Source organism: Squalius cephalus (genome assembly GCF_949319135.1).
Source record: "Squalius cephalus genome assembly, chromosome: 1".
NCBI lineage: Eukaryota > Metazoa > Chordata > Actinopteri > Cypriniformes > Leuciscidae > Squalius > Squalius cephalus.
Genome location: NC_137122.1, coordinates 27397382 through 27419675, shown reverse-complemented (window position 1 = coordinate 27419675; position 22294 = coordinate 27397382). Strand labels below are relative to the sequence as shown.

At 38.7% G+C, this 22294-nt stretch overlaps 1 protein-coding gene across 47 annotated transcripts in view; it reads left to right on the top strand.

Annotated features, from left to right (window-relative positions):
- The window catches only part of nfixb (nuclear factor I/Xb), a 174522-nt gene that overhangs the window by 78390 nt on the left and 73838 nt on the right, over nt 1–22294 (top strand). The gene's annotated exons all lie outside the window — the stretch shown is intronic.

The following is a 22294-nucleotide window of genomic DNA, read 5'->3' as shown; positions in this document are numbered from 1 at the left end:
GACACATTTACTTTCAATTTACATTTTATTCAGTCTCAATTTATGCATTTTATTAATTCATTAATTTAATCATTTATTTTTATATATTTTGCTCAGGATTAAAAGAAATGTGAAAATTAGATATTAAAATCAGACCATTGGCATTAAAATTGGAAACAATCAAATTATATTCATTAAACTTCATGAATTGGATATTTTTCCAGGTTTTCAGGAAGAATGCCTTTGCCAATATTTTTATAACAATAAACAATATAATGACCAAGACTAATAACACAATTATTGTTTCATTTAATGCATTTTGTTCATTTAGTTTTTCTGCAAATTATTTAATTATTTACTAATGTATTTATTTTTCTACTTAAATGCATTTATCTGTTTATTTATTTATGTAGTTATGTATTTGATTAGGGTTGTGGTTTTGTTGCATTTGCAAGTATTTATTTGTCAGATGCACTATATGTTGGTCACCATATTGGTGGCAGTTCCTGGAAAAAAAAACAGAAATAGACACTCGCAAACAGCACAATATTATATCTGCAGCTATTTGCAGACAGCTCAGACGTTGAGCTATTATCTGTGCACTCAGAGTATATGAACAGGCAACATTTGACGATGGTTTTTCTCCTTTGTTGTGACACAGAGCCATAATTCTGTTTGTTGGCAGGGGCGCTGAGAGAGATTTTGTTGCCCATGCCGAGTTTCCCTTTTGCACCGCGTGGAACTGAGCGTCAGTTAGCCGGTTCACCATGCCGTTCTTTTCCTGTTTAACGGAATGCCAGGACTCAGATTATCTCCTGCTGACCCGGCCCAATCTCCTGCCTTAATCCGGACGCTATTAAAACGGCCCGATGGCTCATTGTTCCGGCCACATCCGCTTTGCCACACTGATGCAACATAACTGCACCGTTTGTTCACTCTCCTTAAACGCCGACAGACCCTGTTTCACGAAAGTCTGTATTTTCTAAAGATTACACTCAAAGCAAACACTTGCGTGTATTTTTCGACTGCAGTTTAAAAAGGCTAGAGCAAGCTGTGGGAGCGCCTGCCAAAAAAACAGGCCTGGTTTAGATCACTTCTGCTTTTGCTGTCTCTAAAAATCAGCGTTTACATTTCGGCCCCGGCATTCGAACAACAACACGTACTGTGATGTTTGCGCGCTGTAGGTCAGGTGTTATAAAGCACGATTTGTGTATAATTTACACTTCAGGTTCTGTTTCACCAGAACATGCCGGACAAGCGGCCGTTTGGTGGTTTATTGAGGAGATGCGTGTCGTATCGCCCTTCGGGAGCGATTTAATGACGTTAAACTCTGCAGAAACGCGCTGGTTAAATACCTAGGAGCACGATGGCGTAATTACGCTCAGTCTTCTGGTCGTGCGCCGGCTGTATTAATGATGATGATTAATGGGAGTTGTTGACGAGCATCTCAGATCGACCGTCTCGCGCCGCTCCCAAAAAAAAAAAAAAAAAAAAAGTTTGTGTTTTTCTTGCGTTTGTCAGAATGATGGATGCTTTCTCTCTGGTTAGTCATCGCTGGAGCTCACCACGTCATGCGGCTTCCATTATCGCGCAGTCATGATAAAAACATGTGCCTGCTCTCATCTCTAATCGAGCTGTGTCCAGCTCAGACAAGCCAAGTTCTGGAGTCAGACGGCGGCTATACAGATCTGGCTTGTAAAGACGAGAGAGAGAGCCGTACACGCTGAAAGGAGGGGAACTAATGCTGGCCTTTTCCTTTCAGAAAAGGAAATGGATGTATATAGTCGAATGACAATAGGCTCTTAAAGTGCGGTCAAGCGTTAAATCGCTTGTTTCACAGCAAATCATCCATTCAGGATCGTTTCCACAGCTTTCAGAGGTGTTAGAGATATCAGAGAGGTGTTGCGATTCTAGCGGGAACTTAAAAATAAAGACTCTGCTGACAGTGTTTAAATTAATGGTTACATTTATCAGTTTTTTTGCGACGGTTTGGGCATCTCTTCAGTAAGATTGGTTGCCGTCAGACCTTTGGGCAGCCGTGTTTCTTCTTGGCTGGTAAAGAAGGTGTTGTGGAACAGATTCCCACTGCTCCAGGCTTTGAGGCCCGTAAACCAGACCGACAGCAGACAGTCACCCGCACTGACCACTGACATGACACTTTACTCACTTCACATTTCATTTGATTTCATTTGGACCTGGCTAGAATTTGGAGTCTTTTTTAGCAATGTGATTGAGTTAGTTGGGTCACATTCAGGAAGCTGGTTTTCCTGTGTTTATTGTGTTTGTGAGAGAGAGTTTGTTTAATTACAGGTGCTGGAAAAATATTCCATTTGGATTTTGCTACTTTTTAGCTGTTTTTTAATGTCATCAGAATTTTTTATTTTTTAATCTGTATGTTATAACTAATTTGTTTGGATACTAGAAAATGGAGAAAATGCTAAAATATTTACTTTAGTGCTGGCAGGAAAAAACATTATTGTAATTTTCATAATATCAAATATAACATTTTTATTCTAAACATTTAAAAACGTTTAATATTAGTGTTCATAAAATTATTTTTAATTGTTAATACTATTTTTAATGTTTTTTGAATAAATGTATTCATGAGGCTAATGATTTTTTTTTTTCAAATCTTCCATTTTTTCAGCAAATTTATACATTTTTAAATCCGTTATAATAAAATAGAAAGCAAAAAGGCATGAAACATCATTTAAATGACATTCTAGAGTATTCTATTGGTGTATTTGTAATACGTTATTTTTTTCTATATAATCATATAATTATCTTTGCTTTATTTTTGTGTGTAGGTAAAATATACAAATAATAATTTCATTAAAGATTTTTACAATAGTTGACTCAGCAATTATGTGTGTGGAAAACACAGCATATCAGATGATATACATTTATTTATTAATTTGATGTAAATAGGATGAAAAAAAAAAGCATGAGCTGGTAGTGTGTGTGTTTGTGGTTCAGGTATTCCCTATGTTCCCTATATTTTGTCCCACATGGATAGTAAAACAGCTTTTTTGGTCCCCATGAGGAAAACAGCTTACAAATCATATAATCATATATCAAAACATATATCATGCTAAATGACATTGTTTTGAAAGCATAAAAATGCAGAAGGGTTAGGGGATAGCATGTACAGTATAAAAATCATTGTCTAATAGAAAAAAAAGCTACATAAAACATGAAAACCCAGTGTGTGTGTGTTGTAGTTGAGTTGTTTTTCCTCTGTTTTAACACTCGTGATCTCATCACCAGGAGAGTAAGTCAAAGACAGCAGAATTCAGAAGAAATCTATAGATGAGAACAAACGGCGCAGCTGAAATGGAAAATGGGAGAAATGTCGGAGGAGGAGAAGGATTGACTTTGGCTCGCACTGCTTTTCTTTACGGCCTTTCGTTCGGATGAAACGGGCCAATAAATCTTGCAAAGGTTTAAAACCATATACTAGACACACAAACATACAAGCAAACACGAGGAACAAAAATCACTGTTAACCAGAGATTTGAATATTCTCTGGCAGTTTAAAAGAAATAATTTCAACAATAACTACACCAAAATGAATCCTCCTCCTTATCAACCATTAATTATTGTTAATATAACTATTTGCATTGTAGCATTTGTTAAAACGGAGAATAGAACAGCGGGCAGAGAATAAAGACGGTGTAAAATGCCAAGATGGAAACAAAAGCCGGTCTGCGAAGGGAACTTCGGCTGGTGTGTGTGTTTGGCACTGCCGCACGGATCTCAGCTTTTCAAATCACGCCACACGCTCTGCCAACATCCCTCTCTCTTTCCCAGCCTCTCCTTCCATTTAACCCGCTTTTTCAGGCCCTATCCTCTGCTTTTCCCCTCTCGCCATCTCAACACCTCCGTCACGACGCCGACGGGAAAAACAAGCCTCTACGCAATTCCGTATAGAAATACGTCTTTCTTTCGCATGTGTTTCAGGGCTCTCTTTTTGAAGCATTTCTCTTTTTCTTTTTTTTTTAATGATTCAGGAATTGGCCGTGGCGAACGATCCCATACGCTGCGATAGCCGTGTTCCAAATCAAAATGGAGAGTTTGGCAGCGCTGATTTTGGCTGCCGGGCGTCTGTCTGGGATGTTAGACGTGAAAAAAAAGACTGGTTCGATAGATCATCCGGCTAATCGTGTTTAAGTACATGTATTTTTACACCCAAATAACCCTTCACGCGTCACCCCGAACGGTCAAACTGTCGCCAGCCGAATTAAAGTGTGTTTAAACTTCTAAAGTGTGTCAGTGGAACCGGCTGAAGCTGGCATGAGTGCATGACACTTTTGACAAGCGGGTTTTACCAGATGAGAGTCACAGAGTTTGACATAAGCCCTTATAGGAATGCCGTGTATTTGCGCACTGGCGTTGTTTATATATGGGTGTGTACGGCGTGCTATGAGTGACACGGCGGACAGGCTAATAGCGGCAGTCAGACTGAGCGAATAATGATTGGAAAATGAGGGCTATTATTGAAGTAGAGTAAACAGCACAGGACTCTGGTGAAAAGACCTCATTCAGCACAGCGCTGGAGTGCAGGGTCTTTCTTCTCCTCAGGGGTCCTCCTGCCGCTCTCAGAATCCGCCTTTTGTTCACCGCCGAGACGGACAGAGAGAGAGAGAGGGATGAAGCCCGCGCCGCACTAACCAGACCGCCGTTTGGTCGTGTCCACGGGGCTGTTTCTTCACCCCAACAGTAGAAGCACACAAACTGCCCTTATGAAAAAAATTAAAAATCCAGCATGGTAATGCAGTAAATCTGCTGATATGCAGAAATTTACCATGCTATATCGAATGGTACTGTGGCAGAAATATGAGCTATACAGTGATGGTATCAGATGATAATGCCATGATACGAATTTTTAGTGCCGCAGCTTTGTCCCTTAGAGAAATTTAGTGTGTTTGTGTGTGTTTTACCATAGTAATACTTGCTGATTTGTATTTCCCCTTACAGGATTACCATTTTATACTAATACAACCACCATGTTTTATTTCACATACCATGGTGATATAGTAAATATTTGTCCCTCTGGTTTGTTTTTACCTTAAATATTGCGTTAAACTAACAAAAAAGTACCTTATATTGGTAGTACCATGTTTTTTGTATATATATATATATTTTGTCACTTTTACCCGTGCATGACAACATCGTACCATTATAATACAGTACATTTATGACTTGCTGATTTGTATTTCTCTTACAAAGATTTCCATGACGTACTAACAAAAACAACAATTGTATTACACTACCATGTTTTTTTTTCATGGTACCATGGTGATAGAGTAAATATTTTAAACGTAAGTTTGTTTATTCCATTACAAAAAATGTGTTACACTAACAAAAAAGTTTTTTACTCTTACATAAAATGTTTTTGAACATGGTGAACGTTTTGAACATTTATTTTCCTTACCAACATTTACCATAGTAAATTACCAAAAAGTACCGTGGTACTACCATGTTGTTGTTGTTTTTTTTTCAACAGACTTGCATTTGTCACAACATAGTGCCATAATAATAAAGTATATTTATTTATTTATAATAACTGATGAATACTAACAGAAAATTACCTTGGTATATTTGAAAAAGTACCATGGTTCAGTACCATTTTATATAAAAGTAAAAATTAAAACCCAAAAAAACTTACTTAAACCAAACTTTTAAATGGTAGTTTTTTATAACATTGATACTAATCAGAAATGTTTCTTGAGCAGCAAGTCATCATATTAGATCTTGATTTCATGAAGGATCATGTGACACTGAAGACTGGAGTAATGATGCTGAAAATTCAGCTTTGATCACAGGAATAAATTACATTTTAAAATAGATTTGCATAGTTATTATAAATTGTAATATTATAATATTTCACAATATTACAGTTTTTACTGTATTTGTGATCAAATAAATGCAGCCTTGGTGAGAATAAGATACTACTTTCAAAAACTGTATATATATACATTTCCAAATTTTTTTAGTCAGTCAGATTTTATGACTGGAGGTTAAAGTTACCACATTTTTATTGTAGTAACATCCACAACTGAGCAAATTTGTAAATGTTTCAGAAACTTCTCACAATGCTTCAGGGCTGCGTGGCGCTGTATGTGAAGAGTGAATGCTAATGCATGGATGTTTGCTTGGAGTCAGTGCGTGAGCAGGTTTTCATCTGTGTGAAAGCACATGCTTCTCTGTGTGTGTGTGTGTGTGTGAGTGCACGCGAGCAAGAGAGAAAAAAACGCATCAGGGCAGCTCAGGGGCGCGGAGTGTAAACTAGGTGCTAATGCCTCCTTTTGCCTGTTTTGTCAGTGCAAACGTTCTAATTAATGGGAATGGAATAAATAAATTAAGCGGCCACGTCTCTCCACAGCTGAGCAGAGAGAGAGAGCGAAAGACAGAGAGAGCGGCTGTGAATTTCTCTTCCTGTTCCACTTATCATGTTATGACCTATTAGTCCGGGCTTTGATGCAGAGGCTTTTGTCAACACACACAAAGGCAGCTTTATTCCGTCGGATTTATGAGGTATTCATGTAACTAATAAAATCATTTTCCTCCAAATTTGAATTCATTGTGCATGTAGTTAACTTTGCTGAGGGAGCGCTAAAATATATGCAAGTAAAGAGCCAGTGCTGGTTAGTGGTGTTTACCGAGTCAAGCATCACTAGTACTGTTACTTAGAGGTTAAGTGATTTGAAGTAACTCAGAACACCAAGTACTAAACTTTGTGTTTGTGTTGTGGTATTTTTCCATTGGGAATGCCTCTGTCCCATAATCCCTTGCATCATCCACAACCTGTACAGACCCCTGTTTATCCTGATACTTCTTGCCGTTCCAGTCTTTGCCTCTCTCTCTCTCTCTCTCTCTCTCTCTCTCTCTCTCTCTCTCTCTCTCTCTCTCTCTCTCTCTCTCTCTCTCTCTAACACACACACGCACACACAGAGGACGGCCAGTGCAGGTGCAGTGATTAGAGCAGATTTATTGTAGTCTCTTGCTCTCATTTAGTCTAATTTTATAGAGCCGCTTTAATTACAGTGCAGTCCTGAACCTCTGAACCTTACCTTCTCTGATGATAATGCCCCATTCACTCTCTCTCTGTCTCTCTCTCTCTCTCTCTCTCGGGAGGAGATTTTAAATACATCATAAGGTACATTAAAGGAATTATTCACCCAAATCGCCGCATATTATTTTCTTTCTTCCATGAAACACAAAATGAGAAGTTGGGCAGAATGTTCACGCTGCTCTGTGGATGGTGTGCTTTTAAAAAAAGCACACTAAGAAAGTACCTAAAAAAAATAAGAATAATGAAAACAAAAAAACTGCTCAAATCTGACGATATACTCTTAAAAATAAAGCTTCCAAAAGAGGTTTCTCTCAAGCTTTCGCACCAGAGGAACATTTTCATAGTTCCTATAACTATTGGCGTAAACATCTGCTTTTCGCTGTGTTCTCACCGCAGGAACAGAGAATTTTAGCCATAGGAAAGCCTGTTGGGAGGACTAAATCATCTCTTTCTTCAGAGTAGGGTCTAATCTAGCCCAATATGAACTACCAGTGATGTGATGTCAACATTTGAATGTGGGTAAGTTTCATAAAAAAGCAGCATTTTGAGCAAAAGCTGAGAAAAACAAGTTTTTTTCAAAGACTATGTCCAGATGGGATTCAGAACGATGATCAAAACATAGATGGAGTTGATCTAGTCCATCAACACCCCTAATGCTTGCACAGTCCTGTAGCTCGTCCTGGGTCGACATTTCATTCAGTAACGTTAGGCAGTTTTGATGTATATGCTGTTTAATGTTGATGATCGCGTTATTTTACATATGATTACATATGATATCGCTTGTTTCTGCTTTTTCTTCGCCTGTGTTTTGATCAGGAGATTCTGGACTCTTTCAGAAGATGCGTAATAGCGCCCCCCAGTGAAAACACTGAAAGCCGGAAATTTTCGTCAATGGCAGGGAAAGAGTTAACGGCATTTACCGGTATCCATTGCCTGCTGTGTTGTTCTTTTCTCAGCCTTGATGATATGTAGCACTGTGAGTTGTCGTGGGAGAATTGTCGTGTTGCTTCTCTTACGGTCACTAATAGGCCTACTGGTTATTGGTGGGTTTTCAGTACAAAACAGCACTAACATGCTGCAAATATCACAGGACTTTAGTTAATTCAGTCATTTTGGGCCGGTAAAAAATCCAGTAAAAAGACATGTTTCAGACATGACTTGACTAGCATGTACGTTTAATTGTGCATTGATGTCATTTTGTGCAGATGGAAGTTATGTTGCGTGTATGTGATTTAATCTCATGAATAACATGCATTTGGGTTAATTAACCCACTAGCAAAGTGCTTCAGTCACATTATTGACTATGATTGGCTTTTTTGAGATAATCATTTTGTTTCAAGATTTTTTTTCTTATTAGTGCATTAAAATCTTATCATATTTTCATCAACAGTATGTTTTATTTATAGTTGTTTCGTTATTATCTTGTTGATGAACTTCTTTATATACGCTAATCGGATACAGTTGGTTGTTTGTCTCTAGTTCATGCATTTTTAAATGCATTTTTTGATTGTTAAATTATTTTCTAGGGAGCTTGTACTTGAAAATTATTTTAACATGACCCACATATAGATGAATGAAAATATTTTAATTTCAATGAAAAATCACTTTGACTGTTGTGCGTGATGTTCCTTGTTCTCCTAAGCGTGTCCTCCTGAGATTGTGAAGCAGCTACACGTGTTCCCTTACAAGCACGTTTCCTTTCATTTTATCATTCTGTTTTCCTCCTCTCATCTGTTTTTCTCTTCATTCGACATCATCCCCTGTGACTCCTTGAACCAGAGATACAAGAAAACGTGTTGGTGCCTGTGAGTGTGTGTGTGTCTGTATACTGTATGTGCACATGTGCGTCAGAGTGCGAGACTAGGCCACAACAAACGACATCTGCAGATATCACATATGGGCATAACCATCACAGATCCCACACACACACGTCCCAGAGCAGCTGAACCCCTCTTCACACCTGATGCTGGGGGTCTGTGTGTTCCACAAACACAGATGGGACCCTGAACCTCCAGGACGGGCCTCAGACCGGGGGCTTTCCTGGCTGTCGGTCCAGGTCGGTCGACTCTTCTGACGGGCTGAATCTGAATCCACAGCTCCTTCTGCTTATCTGTCACCGCTGCCCAACTTCAGACACTATACAGGCTTAATTTCAGATTTTAGAAGAACTCGTATGCTTATAAAGTCTAAGAAAATAAGTTTACAACAATTAGTTACATTTCTCTAACTTAATTGACCAAGCAGCATTCCAAGAGTGCTGCTATATATATATAAAATAATTAATTATTTCTGTGTTGAAGCACTTCCTTTTGAAATAAGGGCATATTGAAGAGCTTGACTTTATAATATTATTTATTTTTTCCCAAAAGCATTTTGTTAACATCACATCCTAGCAAAACCAGCGAGTTTGACTTTACTACCATTGGTTGCAGATCGTATTAGGCAAAAAAAATAAAAAAGATTTGCCTCAATTGGATCTATCTGTCTTTCTGTCCATCTGTCCATTACCTGTCTATTATACCATGGTCTGGGTGAATACACGATTCTGATTGGCTGCAGGGTGTCCATTAAAAAGTGATAATGTACACCTAGGAAAGCCATCCCGTCAATTTGCCTGATGACAGTTCTTCTAAATGATTGCGCTGGCTCAAACTCACTGATCAACTGCTGCGGTCGGGTTGCTGTGGCCACGTTGCTTGGCAACGCCTGTATACGGGGGATATTAAATAGTGCACTCGACTTAATAAATAAAAACCCTCACGATTTTTACTCTAAAACACATTAAAGTATTATTAATTGATTAAATATTTCTTTCTTTCGTAAGTGACCATGGTATAAGCGGGATAATGCCCTTCGAGGTGTCCATTAACAGAAATGAATGAACTTCGCTTCGCGTCGGACGGTTCACGCCTCCGCGTCGTCCATTAATTTCTGTTAATGGACACCTGGTCGGGCATTATCCCTTACTTGTTCTATCTTTCATTGTATAGTTCTATCTATTGATCTGTTCATAAGTCCTATAAACTCCATCCAGTCGTTCCATCCATCCGTCCATCCAGTCATTCCTTCCGTCCATCCAATGGATGGATTGATGGAACGATGGATGGATGGACGCATGGAACGATGGATGGATGGATGGATGGACGGACGAAAGGAACGAATGACTGGATGGATGGATGGATGGAACAATGGATGGACAGATGGATGGATGGACGGAAGGAAGGAACGACTGGATGGATGGATGGATGGAACGATGGATGGGTGGATGGATGGATGGATGGATGGATGGACGGACAGAAGGAACGAACGACTGGATGGATGGATGGATGGATGGATGGAACGATGGATGGATGGATGGACGGACGGACGGACGGAAGGAACGAACGAACGACTGGATGGGTGGATGGATGGATGGATGGATGGAACGATGGATGGACGGATGGATGGATGGATGGATGGATGGATGGATGGAAGGAACAAATGACTGGATGGATGGATGGAACGATGGACGGATGGATGGATGGATGGACGGCATCCATCTGTTCTTCTATCCATCCAGTCGTTCTATCGGTCCGTCCATATGGCCTAAAAATTACAGTTATGTTAATTTCTTTGAATATCAGTGTATTTTGTATTGATAATGATGCTTTCCATTATATAACGACTCAGATGAAGCTCACAGTTCATCTACAGTAACTTGTTGGGGGTGGAGGAGCAATGTCTGATGATGTGTTTGTGAGGTATGCAGCCGTTAGCATGATTGACTCAATTCTACAGAAATGATTTTCCAGAACTTTCTGTTAGAGCTTCTTTTATATCAGATAAGATACCCATCAAGATTCTAGAGCGCGGTACTGCCAATAGCCGTAAATAAATCAATGAAACAAATGACACTTTTGGCTGCCTGATGTGTTATTTTAGTGAAATGATCTGCTGTTGTTGTAACGCTCTGGGAATGTCCATGCTGTATACATCATATATAATCTTACAAGAGTCTTTTTTTATAGCAAGGTCTGTTCAGCGTTAAATGTTATACTGAATCAAGCCTTGCAGAATAAGTCATTGAAGATTTAGGGATATAAAGTGAGGCTGTTTATTCTGTTGTACACACACACACACACACACACACACAGAGAGAGAGAGAGAGAGAGAGAGAGAGAGAGAGAGAGAGAGAGAGAGAGAGAGAGAGAGAGAGAGAGAGAGAGAGAGAGAGAGAGAGAGAGAGAGAGAGAGAGAGAGAGAGAGAGAGAAAAAAGAGTAGATCTCTTTCTGGCCTACTTTTGTGGTTAGATTTTAATCTGTGGTTTTAGCCATTAAGAAAACCCAAAGTTTTTGCTTTTCCTGTGTTTCATTAGTTACTGTTTTTCTTTGAATGTGACTTTGCATTACCTTTTTTGTTTTGTGCAGAAAACAAATATTTGCTTGTGGATGGTTACTAGGTAATTTTTTTTTATTAATATGGAATCATGATTGGTACTCAATTTAATATGAATGTTCAGAATTGTAGGGTCAGTAAAAAAATAATTACAAAAGATTTCTATTTCAAATAAATGCTGTTCTTTTGAACTTTCTATTCTTCAAAGAATCATGAAAAAATATATCATAGTTTCCTTAGAAATATGAATCAGCATAACTGTTTTCAACATTGATAATAGTCCGAAATGTTTCTTGAGAATCAAATCATCATATTAAAATGATTTCTGAAGGATCATGTGACACATCAGTCACTGAGTTCACTGAAGAAAAGACTCAGTTCACTGAGTTCACTCATTCACTGAAGAAAATAATTCAGCTTTGATCACAGGAATAAAATCTGTTTTAAATATTAGAATAGAAAAATATTGTAAATTCTATTAATATTTTACAAGATTATACTATTTTTTTTAATCAAATAAATGCAGTCTAAGTAGAAGACTTTCATAAACATTTATTAAAAAAAATCCTACTAACCCCAAACTTTTGTACATTGTAGAAGAAATATTTTAATATATAAATTTAGTATCTGTCTTTATTGATATACAATTGTTTTGCTTATTTTAAACCGTAGATGCAAAGATAAAATAAAAAGGTTTATATCTTGCAATTGCGACTTAACATCTGTTTATCTTGATATTGCTTCTTTATATCATAAAGTGTGGCTTTGTCACAAATTTCTTATTTTACATTTTACTCACAATTATCATTTTTAATGTTTTACCGTGAGGTGGAAATGTTTCCATAATCTTTTCTTTCTCATCATGTCAGCTGATCCATATTTCATACTGCACATTTATAATGTGATGTCTAAATCCGCTGCATACAAACTATTTATTTAACTTTTTAATGTGTTAAATGTCAATATAACTTGCTGATGTTGACGTCAAAACACACTAAAACCTAGAGTGAATAGTTCATATGCTACAAGTGAATTTAGGCATCAGTCATGTGAACGTCGAGCTCATTGCCGATTCTTATTGTGGTCAGATTTCTCTGTCGTCCTAAAAGCAGCTGTGAAGCGCCTCGCACCGCTCCTGGTCTGTGATTATTTAGCCAACGCAGCCACAGAATTTGCCTTTATATAAGCTGTGACATCATAGTTGATGCTGACTTGTGATAGGACACAGTTTAATGTTGCAGAAATGTTCTCACAGTTACAGTTTGAGAAAATAAAGAAGCTTTTGTTCAGTCGCTCGCGTTGCGGTCTACTTGCATTCATTTTTGAGGGGGGAAAACCTCTAATTTACCCACAGGTGACACACAAAACCAAAGTAACTCAAGCAAAGTCTGCGTCTCTGTCTCTTTTCCCTCCTTTAATGTAATTTGATAAGCAAATGCAACACAAACAGTCTCAAATTACACGTTTTTCCGGTTATCGAATCACTGTTACGGTTTCCGAACCTCGTTTGCTCTCTCTTTCTCACATTTACCAGTGCATTTCTCCCACTTTGCCTCTCTTTTTCTCCCTCGTTCGCTCGCTCGCGCGCTCTCCCTCTCTTTCCGCTCATTTTCAGCTCTCTCTGAGGAGTTGTCCTGGTTAGACCTCCGCTCGAAACGCTCGGCAACACAGAGGCTCTTTGTGGTTGCGTTCTTTCACAAGGTGTTTGTGAGAGAGAGCAGGATTTCGCTCCTGTACTCTCCTGCTCTCTGTGGTTTGCTCAGTAAACACTCGTGTCCTACACATGCAGTTCATCATATCGAGACAAAGCTGCTGAATCTCACCTTGAGCAGGCCAGATTAAACGCACGCTTTCGTTTGAAATTCACTCTCTTCAGGGTTTCTCCTCTGCTTGACTTGGCCGTCTCCACCCAGGCTGTATTTGAATGCTCTTAAATACACACACACACACACAGATGTGCATATACGCATTTAGAGGTCAGCTGCAGCGGATGTGGCCATGGCCATAGTGACATTTTTTTTTTAGGAAGACATCTGTTCGTGGACTAGTGTGTTCTGAGTATCTTCTACACACACTTTAAAGGGAAAGTTCACCCAAAAATGAAAATTCTGTCATCATGTACTCATCTGTCTTCTGCAGAGCACAATTGTGATGTATATCCAAGTGAAACTGCTTCTCGAACAGGAAAATTGAGGGCGGGACTTGATTTTGTTTCTGTGGAATTGATTGGATGGTTGTGGTTTGCTATTGGTGGATATGAGCTGAGATGAGCTGCAAGAGGAAGGGGAAGTTATTTTGGTTAAAGAGTATGAGGGCACATGAATTAACAAAAAGAATGATATGCACATATATATAATTTAAAAGAAATCATGCACTATTCCATAATATTTTTTTTGGATTTCATGGTGACTTTATGCGTGTACAACGAGCTGCGTGACTACAAGTGTCTATGTGTTTTGTTCTTGCATAGAGTATGTTTCTGACCTTTGACGCATTGACACATCTAGACATGATACTTTCGGACTGCATTTAACACACACACACACACACACAGATGCATGCAGGCAGAAACACACACTTGTGCTCCTCCAAGCCCTGTCATTAGTACAGCTTTCATGTGGTCAAAGGGTGGTACAGAGACCACTCATTATTCTCTTTTACAAGCACTTTCACTGTCCTCCTCCTCCGACTCACTCACTCTCTCTCTCTATCTCTCTCTCTCAACCAGGGTGTTGAAATGAAAGAATGTTAGTGACTTTTATATGAGTAAAACTGTTCTGCTGTTACACACACGCAGGTTCTCATCGAAACACGAGTGTCGCCTCAGGCTTTGTACTCGGCGGTGACTGCGACCGACACAGGCTGTGTTTGTGTTCAGATGATGTCATGGCGCGTGACCCCGTGGCCTAATGTGTTGTATATTTCGTCTTACGGCTCTCGTCATGCCGTTAAGAGCTGATCATGGGAAAGTGAACGCCACTGCCAGCCGCTGTGTTTTCCTTTCCTGATTTACATCCTTGCGCTTGTTTATTAAACACTAGAAATTTATTTCTGTTGCTGACCAACACTGTAAAAACAGTAGAATCAATTGTGTTTTTTCAGAGAGGATAGATAGATGGATGGATGGATGGATGGGTGGATGGATGGCTTTTACATTTCTGTGAATGACTGTTTCATTTGTGGGTGATATTTCACTCGCTAAGCTTGCAAATGATTTTACATTTTACATTGTCTGGGTTTGATTTGTACGTTATTTCCCTTCGCCATCATTAACTGATAAACTGGTTCTCTGCTAGAGACTTTCGAACTGTGTTTTGTGAGTCTGTGGCTTTGATCAACTCTGTGTGTTTTCTAAAACTCAGAACATTCAGAGTAAAATAAAACCGTTATGATGTCAAATTAAAAAAAGATGTGTTGACTGACTGCCCTTAAGGAAATGAAAAGCGCCAAATGTTTTATTTATTGTATGCATTACCAATAAACAAGTAATTGATCTCAGCAAAATCCGTGTATCATTCGTTCAGTCGTTTTTTGATTTGAAGTGCCCCTATTATGCTATTTTAAAGTTTCCTAATGTTGTTTTGGAGTCTCCTACAACAGGTTTACATGCATCAAAGGTCAGAAAACTGTTTGATTTCCTCATAATATACATTTGCACATCACCATGTTTTTCAATGATTCTCAAACGACTCGTCAAATAGGGACCGTTTTCTAATTTTTCTACTCTTAAAGCTGCAGTCGGCAAGATTTTTTTTATCATATTCACTGAAACCGACACTATGCTCCGACAGAACAACATAAATCAGCCGCGAAAAAAACCCCGCGCTTCTACCCCCACCTAGAGCCAGTTATTTGTTTTGCAGAAATCCACCGCTCCTGGTCCTTCTGGTCCAATCAGCGCAGGGCTCTGTGAGATCTGATTGTCAATCACAGTTTGTGCACACGCCACAGATCCCCCCTATCCCCTCGTGCACGTTACAAAATCATATGCACAATCCTGAAGTTCGCAGGTGTGGTGGATTGTGTGAAGCGTGATGGCGGAGAGAAAATCGACTAACAAGCTTCCAGTTCCTCGGTTATTGTTATCCAGGGCAGCCTACCTCCAAGTCCATGGTGTTGATCGATGCTGACGAGACGGACGCGTTCACAGAAAATCTGGTGCACACGCGTACTGAAGAGCACGAACTCGATGGGAGGGTGCTCTGTGGTGGTGGGGGAGGGGCATAACAGTTGTAAACATTTTGGCTAAGTCCCCTCAATCTGCCAGACTTGCCGACTGCAGCTTTAATATTAAATCAAAAAAACGACTGAACGAATGTTACACAGATTCAACAACCCTACTAGTGCAAACGCACAAGTCTTGTGTGTGGATTTGGTGATAGCAGGAGAGGGTGTGACTGTGTGCTGGTTCACACGAGGACACGGGCAGGTAAATCCAGTTTGAGTTCTCAGCCCTTGGGCTCTGAATGTTCTCAGCAGGATCAGCCCTGTGTCTCACCTCTTCACCCTCCTCTATCTTTATCTGCTCAGGACCGCTGAGAGCTTGCTTGCTTTCTGTCTTGCTTGCCTGCTTGTTTTCTTTCGTTCTGTCTTTCTTTCATCACGCCCATTACCGTATCTGAATTTCAGCTCTGGATCATCCTCAGTGATATGAACATTAACGATGGCGTCTGTTTTTCCCATAGACTGTAAATATGGACGTAGTGTCCGTAACGTCAATTGAGGTTTCTGAAGAGCATTTTTGAAGCTCAAAGTGGGCGGAGCCGGCCTTCGCCATCTTGGCAGCGCGTCACTCCCGGATAAACGAACATAGGCAAAGAGGCGGGATTAGCTGAGGTGACGTGATGCTAACAGACAGCAGACAAACGGCTAGTAGTGACAGCAGCCGCAATCCACCTGTCACTCAAGTGGCCACGCCCTTAATTATGCAGAACTTTAAGGCTTAATATAATTTAAATGGATGAGTTATAAAAAAATCCACCTCCCTCACAGTTGTCATGAAGGGCAAAATTAGCTATATAGACCAAAACCACTTTTTGCACCAGGCTATAAACACACTTTATTCTGCTGTAAAGTTGGGCATATTAACATGGGGGGTTTATGTGATTGACTCTCTTTTGGAGCCTGTCTCTAGCGGCCAGTCGATGAATTGCAGTTTAAGTCACTTCCGTGTTGGCTTCCAGCGTGAGTCCTCAATTTTTTGAAGTGCTTGCAGATTGGATTCGCAGTGATGAAAACAGTATCTTCTTGACATGTCGACAACACGAACCAAACTCCTCCAGTCTCAGCTACATCTACAGTGTTTGAGGGTCAAAGTAGACGTTGTTCACGAGCAACAAGTGAAGACCATAGGCTGCCGTTATGCAGATTTGTTACATAACAGGAAGTGAGACTTGAATTACTGACGCCTCGCTTCGGCAGTTCAGAATCGATTCTTTGTTTTGCTGTGCACTTTGATCTTTAGAACTTTGTAGACCTTTTACGTTCACAAACAGCTAGATTACACACTACATGAGAAGTAATATTCGAAAAACCATGGGGGACTTTAATATGTTGTGGATGACTTTGAGCCTAAATCTGTATTCAGAGAAAGTCAGGACAGTTTGCCCCTCACAAAAATGTGCTCTTGTCTCAGGCCATTAGCGTGGGGCTATCACAGCTAACTTTGTTAGCTGCTAATTTTATTTTTGTTGGGCAAAACCCCATGACCAGTTTAAAGTAACTTCCCATCAAGCCACGACTCAGTTGTTTGGACTTGTTTCAATAGAAATGGCAAAATTGCTTACATTTTAAGATCACCTTTCTAGCATTGTGGTTCAGCCATCTCCTCAAGTTTTTGCGGAGTCTCTCAGGTCTCTGATTTTATTATTTTAGTGTTTGCTCCACTAATGTGCAACTGTAAACGGTAGAAGTCAGGATAGTATTGAATAATGATCTTGGGATTGTCTAGTTAACAGTTGAACGTGTACAAAATGTCTGTGGCCCAATCTGGAAATAATTAATTTTGTTATATCAATCAATGTGCCGATCATAACGGGCCCAGTAGAATTAGCTCTCAATCAGTGCAGGAGTCTCACAGCATCTCCGACCCGGGACGAGTGGTTTCGTTTGGGCCGGTGGGTCTCCTGAGGTCAGAGCTGCAGAGCTCACAAAGACACGAGGAATGCCTCGCGGCCGCCAACACAAACACGGCAGACTCGATTCTGCAGCCTCGCGGGACTGACGCTCCTGCTCACAGCGATCCACATATTACAGATGCAGGACCATATCATGTCTGATGTCCAGAAGGTCAGCGGATCTTCCTGGTGAGGTCATAAAATGAGGTTTATTGACCTTTAGCATCAACAAAAAGCAGGATTTCATGTAGAAAAGCCAAAATAGCTCATCGGCCTGTTTTAAAAACAGAAATAGTGTTTGATTTTGAAGCGAAAAGTTAAGTGTACACTGTAAAAAAAAAAAAGTTGAGAAAACTTAAAAGTTTAAGGCAACCAGCTGCAGGACATTTTTGAGTTTTGTCAACTTACGTTTGAGTTATCTCAACTTTTCTCAACTTTTTTCATGTTAAATAGTTGAATAAACTTTAAAAACTGAATTTGTCATACAAAACGTAAGTTAGATTTTTTACAGTGTAGTTAAACACATTTGCTGAGGAAAAAGGAAAACATTTTGATGAAATTATTTTAATAATGAGTATATAAAGTAATACAAATATTTTTTTGGGTTAGTGATATGACACTTTTTTTTCCATCTGGACTTATACATTTTTATTGTAAATACTATTATTTATATTTTTACATTTATATATTTTTTTATTTATATAAAACATTTAAGCAATTGTTCTTTTTTGTGGTCAGAATATTTTGCCAGATCAATTCATTTTTATTTTAAATATATTTTATTTATATAAAAAAGTTAAATTAAAATCATATGTATTATATAACATTATATTATTATTAATAATAATATTAAAATGTTTTTTGGTCAAATGTCAAGGTGAACTGTCCTGAGCTCATAATGAAGTGTCCATGTGAAAGAAAAAGAGCGAGTGTGTGGAGGATCCATCTTCACATTTGCTATCAATTTAGGACCTGAGAATAAGCAGCGTCTCTCTCTCTCTCTCTCCTGAGCAGGATCGAGATGAGGAATGTTTTTATATCAGTGGGGGAAAAGGATTGCGAGGGGGAAGGTATAAAGATGGCGTGTAATAACAGCAGTCTTCCTCCAGATGTGTGGCAGAGATTCTGACCTCATTGTGACCTGCAGTTTGATCAGTTTCAGTCATCTGCCACCTGCTGACCGTACAGCACACACACACACCGCCACACGTCCTGTGCATTGTGTTATCATTCCACATGGTTGAAAGCCAAATTCCAGGACACACACTCTGTCATATTCATTCCACAAGGCCGAATGGAGTTGCCTGCTTTTTGCAGCAGTGTATCAGTGGAAGACTTCCCTTGGTTTTGCTGTGGTTTTGAAAAAGCTGTTAAATATATTGAGTTTGATGCTAACTTTAATCTGATGTACTTCCAACCGGCATCCCAACGGGAACTTCAGCATGCGTGTACGGCTAGGCCAGCTTCCAGGTCAGGATCATTCCTTCACGACCGTGAAAAATAAAACTATACAGTGCGGTATCATTTACATAATTCCCAGGATGTATTTAGTGTTTTTTCTGAGGTATGACCCTAATATACTAGTATTTCAAGACCTTTAACCTAGACCGTACCACACTGTTTGTGCTAAATGAATGAAACTTTGTGGCTTTTTTGAGCCTAGTGGATGATAAAACCTGAAACAATCCCATCTGTTCAAAAGTTTGGGGACAGTAAAAGGTAACAAATAACATTTTTGAAGGAAATTAATGCTTTTATTTAGCAAAGATGCTTTAAATTGATCAAAGTGTCAGTAAAGACATTTATAATGTTGCAAAAGATTTCTAATTCAAATAAATGCTGTTCCTTTGAACTTTCTATTCATCAGAAAATCCTGAATTTTTTTTTTATCTCAGTTTACACAAAAATATGAAGCAACACAACAGTTTTCAACATTGATAACAATCAAAAATGTTTCTTGAGCATCAAATCATCATATTAGAATGATTTCTGAAGGATCATGTGACACTGAAGACTGGAGTAATTCAGCTTTGATCACAGGAATAAATTACATTTTACTATATATTCACATAGAACACAATTATTTTAAATTGTAATAATATTTCACAGAATTTTTGATCAAATAAATGCAGCCTTGACATTAACATAAGAGACTTATTTAATTTAAAACATAAAATCTTACGGCCCTCAAACTTTTCAATGGTAGTGAATATTGAATGAAGGACTCGAGACATTTCTAGAGACCAGAACTTAAGAAAATGTTAAAAATAATAATAATGTTATTTCACATTACTTTTATCTGTTAGCTGTTCCAGCTAAAAACAAACCAATAAAATGGATTGAGTATGTTTCTTCAGATCTCGGTGGAGTTTTCTCTCTAATGGCTGCGTCTTCACACTGCGATCTGTCATAGCAGATCTTTTTGTGGACCTCAGTTCCTCGGAGTACGGCGTCGAGGTCCAAATGGAGAGAGAGACCAGATGTTTCTTTTGTTTAGATTTGAACTGGGCGGAAAGGAAGGGTGTAGGAGTCGGTGGGCGGTCGGGTGTAAGGAAACTAAACCATTCACAGTTGAATAGCTCTGTACTGTACATGTCTGTGTGTGTGTGTGTACCAGAGAACGCATATTTGCCCTTTGTAAACTTATCTGAATGTATACATGAGTGTTTCAGACACACAAAGATTGCAGAAACTAACTTGAAGTTGCAATGCTTCTGAGCCACATTTTTCAGTAGTGCGTCTAGTTCGACTGTTTTCGAAACATGAGCTTTTTCTTATTGGATTAGATTGTTTGAGTGCTTAACTTTAAGGATACATGTTACATTACAACGGCCATTGATCGATGTTAGAGACTTTATTTTATATGTATCATTATTGGACATGCTTCAACAGATGTTGGACATTTAGTTGTACATGCTAATTTTCCCCATTACTGTTTATTTTTAAGCTGACATCAAATTAATCTTTAGTATATATATATATATATAAAGAAGATTATGTTGTCATATTAAACATTTAAATAATTGATTTTTATTTTTATTTATTTATACAAAGTAGTATTTTTGAAATTAAATTATGGGGAACAGCTAATGTAAAGGCCAGATGTATTAAGTTATTTAATATTTTAAAAATGTACCATTTTTAAAAGATATATTTTTTAAAACTTCACTTGATGATATTTGATAATTCAGCTGTTCATAAATATGCTTACAATTAAAATGTATTATTGTCTTAAGTGCAGAAATAAGTAATGTTGTTTTTTTGTTTTTGGTAACAACCAGAATTATTAAAAATAGATAGATTTTCAAAATAGATAGATTGATGGACAGAAGGACAGACAGATATATGAGATGTAAGATGTAATAGATAGATAGATATATAGATGTATAGATAGATATATGGATAGATATTAGATAGATGGATAGATATTAGATAGACATAAATATGCAATAGATAGATAGAGAGACATAGATATAGGATGGATAGATAGATAGATAGATAGATAGATAGATAGATAGATAGATAGACATAAATATGCGATAGATAGATAGATAGATAGATAGATAGATAGATAGATAGATAGACATAAATATGCGATAGATAGAGAGAGAGAGAGACAGAGAGAGACAGATAGATATAAGATGGATGGATGGATAGGGAGCAGGGATGGAAATTAACTTTTTTGTCCACCGGCCACTGTGGCTGGTGGATTTCAAAATCTACCAGCCACTCAATGTTTTTACCAGCCACTTTCTTGTTTTTAACCGACAATGTGTAACTGCATGTGAAAATTAATACTACAAGATCTACAATACTTATACTTTAATCTCAAGTCTCAATGAAATACTGACATTTTCTCTTTCTCTCTTATACACTCTTCCTCTCTTATATATATATTTCTCTTTTTTACCTGGATGTGGCATTTGGATGATTCGTGGTCTTTTATGGCTTCCAGTTTTAGGTTTTTAGTCCCAACAATGAAACTATTAGGCCCTGTTTACACGAGAACGCTCGCGGGTGAAAACGTAAAAATATTTTATCAGATGTGCCTTTCGTTTAGACGGCGACGGCGTTTTTGGGGCTTAAAAACGCAAAAAAGTGAAACCACCCTCCAGAGTGGAAATCTTAAAAACGCTCCACCGTCGCATTGGTGCGTTCACACCGGACGCGAATAGCGCGTCAGGCGCGAGTGATTTCAATGTTAAGTCAATGCAAAGATGTTTTCTCTGCAGACCTCTTAACGCCTGCGATGTAACGCCACATTTTTTTGAAGGTGTGCCTCTAAAAGTGTCCGCTGTCCGTGTGAAACAGTATGCTATCTTTATTTACCCGCCACGGTGGCCGGTAGGTGAAGCGAGTTTACCCGCCACAACACAAAATCACCCGCATTTGGCTGGTGGCGGGTGCTAATTTCCATCCCTGATAGGGAGTATCATTGCTTTTTGTGTATTTTGTTTTTAGCTAGCAGAGTTGAACTGTGTAACATCTTGTATCTTTACAAGTTCTAGTTTCAAAGTATTTTCACAGCAGTGGATTCACATTATGCACATCTGCACATGTATGTGTGTTGTGAAAGTGTTGTTTCGGCAGCCGATCATACCGTGTCTGTGTGTGTGTGTGTGTGTGTGTGTGTGTGTGTGTGTGTGTGTGTGTGTGTGTGTGTGTGTGTGTGTGTGTGTGTGTGTGTGTGTGTGCGCGCGCGCATGTATGATTACCTACCAGTAAAAGCACATTCATCACAGTCATCAC